Source organism: Solanum stenotomum, chromosome 5 (genome assembly GCF_019186545.1).
Source record: "Solanum stenotomum isolate F172 chromosome 5, ASM1918654v1, whole genome shotgun sequence".
Classification (NCBI taxonomy): Eukaryota; Viridiplantae; Streptophyta; class Magnoliopsida; order Solanales; family Solanaceae; genus Solanum; species Solanum stenotomum.
In genome coordinates this window covers 17,149,780-17,153,672 of record NC_064286.1, presented here as the reverse complement: position 1 = coordinate 17,153,672, position 3,893 = coordinate 17,149,780, and the positions used below count along the sequence as shown (strand labels likewise).

Here is a 3,893-nt window from a genome sequence, read left to right as displayed (position 1 = left end):
GTCCCTTGGGGTCCGCTATGCCATGTTACATCGGGGTACCCCTGGGTCGTGACAAACTTGGTAATTAGAGCATAAGGTTTAGAATGGTCCTAGGATGTCATCGAGTAGAATCTTTTTCACGAATGTGAAGTGTCACATTTATGAAAGAGAGGCTAGAACATGATTAGGAAACTCCACTTCTTTCATTATTCTAAAGTCGTGCGATAGAGTTTAACTCTATAATGTCTCTCTCCTAAACCGTATCTTATGCACTATAGGATATGGCTAAAAGTTCTTATGCTAGAAGGAAAGTGAGGGAGAATGCGGAACAAAAAGCTCCTACGCAAGCTCCTCGAGTTCCAGTCGATCCTTTGGCCGAGCAAGTGACTTATGAGGAGTTTAGGGCTGTTTTTGAAGTGTTGGCTCAAACAGTAATAGCCCAAGAAAATAGCGAGGTTGCAGTTCCCGTGAACCCAAATATGTACGAAAACATCTAGAGTGAGGGACTTCACTAGGATGAATCCTCTGGACTTTCATGGGTCTATGGTAAAGGAAGATCCTCAAGAGTTCTGTATGACCTTGGAATCTAGCAGGTTGAACTAGTGAGTTCTAGAGCCTTTTGTAAGAGGTTTGGAGTGTCGTATGAGGATTAGAGGTTGTAAAAATGATTCTCATATTTAGAATAGGGGTTTAAGGGTTAGGGAGTCAAGGTACGACCCTCCAAGTGGTCCTTGGGGAGAATCTTTAAGACTGCCCAAAACTGCCAAAATTGGCAGCACCTGCGATTGGCCACCTACGTCCGGTAAGTTGACCCACACCCCGTAGGTGGGTGTCATAGGTCAAGTGCTGAATTAGGCCTGCAAAGATGAGCCTCAGGTACTATCCATGAAGGTGCAACATGAGGCATCACCCCACCTACGGTCCGTAGGTGGGGATCCGTAGGTCTTCACAGGTTTTGGAGTTTTAGTTTTAGTTGAGTGGTTTAGGGAATTAACTAAGTAATTAGTTAGGGCTTAGGGAGGTAGGTTAATTAGTTAAATGACAACCTATAAATACCTAATGATACCCTAAACTAGGTCATTAGCTAATTAATCTTAGAACCCATAAATTACTCTCACGAAATTCCCTCTCTAGAATTGAAGAAGAAGAAGAAGAAGAAGAGAAGAGAAGAGGGAAGTGTTTCACCATTGATTCATACTTTCTTTAGGGCTTTGATTCAAGGAAAACTTCTTGAGTAACTATAGTTTATAATTCATATTCTTGTTCATACTATCATAGTGGAATTAACCTTAACTGATGATCTTAGGCATATTTATATGCCTAGAAATATAATAATTCCCATATTTAAGCTAAATTTAAATTCAATATGTGTTTGTTTATAGTCTTATCGAGTCTTTTGGTCATTTATGAGCTAACCAACATGACTAGTTGTGTAGGTGATCTTAATTGGAGAAATGAGCACTGAAATGGGCATCGGGAATCACAAAGGGACAAAAGAGTAAAGCACAAGAAAAAGACCAAGTTATATCCGTGTCCTCTCCGTGTCGTGGAGAGGAAATGTTGATTTTATGTGAGTGACAGAATTGAACCAGAGTGGTCCGCGTCCTCTCCGCATCACGGAGAGGGATTTTAATTTTCTTTCTGAAAGTTAGTTATGAGGCAGAGTGATCCGTGTCAAGGCCGTGTCGCGGAGAAGAGACAAATTCACATAATTATATCTAGAATTCCCTCCGTGTTGCGCCATCAGTTGTTAGATTTGGCCGTTTCGAGTTTAGTATAAATAGATTAATATTTTATTTTGTTAATTATTCTTTTTCTGGGTTTTGAAGAACAACGACTTGAGAGAACGTTTTCACCGCTTTTAGGGTTCTATCCTTAACTCTTTTTCTTTTAGATCTCTTCTTTGTTAATTGAACATTGCTTGATCGAATCGTGGATTATGTGTAGCTAAATACCCTAGTTGTAGGGATGTGGCTACATGATAATTATAATCGATTAATTTTTCATGGGATTGTTGTAAATTATCATATGAATCTTTCTTACGTTCTTGCTTTCCGTATTTCATGACTGATCAACAATGAAATAAATCTATTCTCCAAATTGAACTCGGGAGAAAAATAAGAGGATAGACCATGGGACATAACAAGCATGATTAATTCTTAATAACTAGGGTTAAATTGTATCTAGGATAGGGATATACCTAGAAACTATGATTGGGTCACTATACAGGAAGAAAGCGTAATGCTTTGTACTTCATCCATCCTATCCCCGCTCAATGATGTATTTAGGGTATTACGTATCATAGGCGATTAGAGGTGGGGAGACCATGATCATACATTTAACCATGTGATTCATTGATTCAATAGTTGATATAAATCCATCTAAATGATATTTATTGCAGGAATCCTGATAAAAGATGCAGCCCTTGACTTTACCCAATAATTGTTTTTTAAACTCATGAAATTAAATTGCTTTTCGTTACATATTGTTACAATCCTTGAATTATAAATTAAATCACTTTTGAAATCTTGATAACACTTGTGATTTGTTGAAAGTTAGAGAAATTGAGTGATTCTAAGCGTAAGTCCATGTGGGTACGATACCCGGCTGTTTATAAGAGCAACTTTAATACTTGAACGACCATGTGCATTTGCTTGTGCAATTTGGACTCAACAAGTTTATGGCGCCACTGCCGGGGACTTTAGATTTAGGAATTATTTGATTTTTCAGATTTATAAGATTAAAAGCAAGTGCTGACAACTTGATCTGAGCAATTCATTGTTGCAGGTTGTTCTAAAATTTCAAGTTGGATGACAATCGAGGATTGGTATCGCCGTTTGCTAAACCAGAAAGGTTTGTTCCCTACCGGAGAAGGCAAAGACGACTTACGTACCTAGTCCCTCTTGTTGCTAGTGAACTAACATCTCTAGTAACAAGAGTTAAGCAAGAGGAACCTGAAATTATAATAGTTGAGTTGAAGGTAAGAGATGTGGTAATCCCACGTCCCGTCAATGTAACATCATGCATTCAGAAGCCTGAAGCTGGTGGAAGGTTTGAATAGAAGCAGAGTATGGTGCAACTATTGCAGACTAATGGGTAGTTCACTGGTCTCTCGCACGAGGATCCGACAGTTCACATTCAGAATTTCCTCGAGATCAAGGAAACTTACACTCCAGTTGGAGTAGATGTGGATTATGTGAGGCTCACTTTATTCCTCTTTTCTCTGCTTCGGGAAGCAAAAAGATGGTTAAACTTAGAGCCCGCGAACACAATTACCACCTGGAATGATCTAGCACAGAAATTTCTCATCCGATTTTTTCCATCTGGAAATATAGCTATCATGAGGAGTGACATTTTGAGCTTTAGACATAAAAGGGGAGAGAACTTTTATCAAGCTTGGGATAGGTTTAAATCGATGTTGATGTGCTGCCCACATCATCATCAGTCTAATGAGGTGTTAGTCCATACCTTCATTGAGGGATTGGAGCCTAACACAAAAATTCAACTTAATTCAGTTGCAAGTGGTCAGGCTTTGGAAAAGACATATGCTAAGCTATTCACCTTGATGAACCGGATCTCGCTGGGCAACCGCAAATTGAATGGAGGAGGGGTGAAACCTCTGACTTTGAAAACTGCAGGTATGTTAGAGGTAGATATTGTGACTACCTTAACTACACAGATTGAGCCTTAACACCCACTTCAGCAATCTAGCATTGGGACAACAACCCGCACAAGTAAATGCAGTTCAACAACCACCATCTTGGTGTGAGATCTGCGGAGGTGGTGATCATTGTGCAGAGGTATGTGGTGTGAACCCGGATTCTGTTAATTTAGTAGGCAATGCCCAACTAGGAAGAGTCCCGTAAAATTATGGAAATTCTTACAACCCGAGTTGGCGCAACCACCCAAACTTT

General features: G+C 39.6%; 1 non-coding gene across 1 annotated transcript; it reads right to left on the bottom strand.

Annotated features, from left to right (window-relative positions):
• Positions 1-3,317: 3,317 nt before the first annotated feature.
• LOC125866475 (small nucleolar RNA R71) lies at positions 3,318-3,423 on the bottom strand. Its single transcript, XR_007446530.1, has one exon. It is a non-coding gene; the product is annotated as a small nucleolar RNA R71 (small nucleolar RNA).
• Between the last annotated feature and the right edge of the window lie 470 nt (positions 3,424-3,893).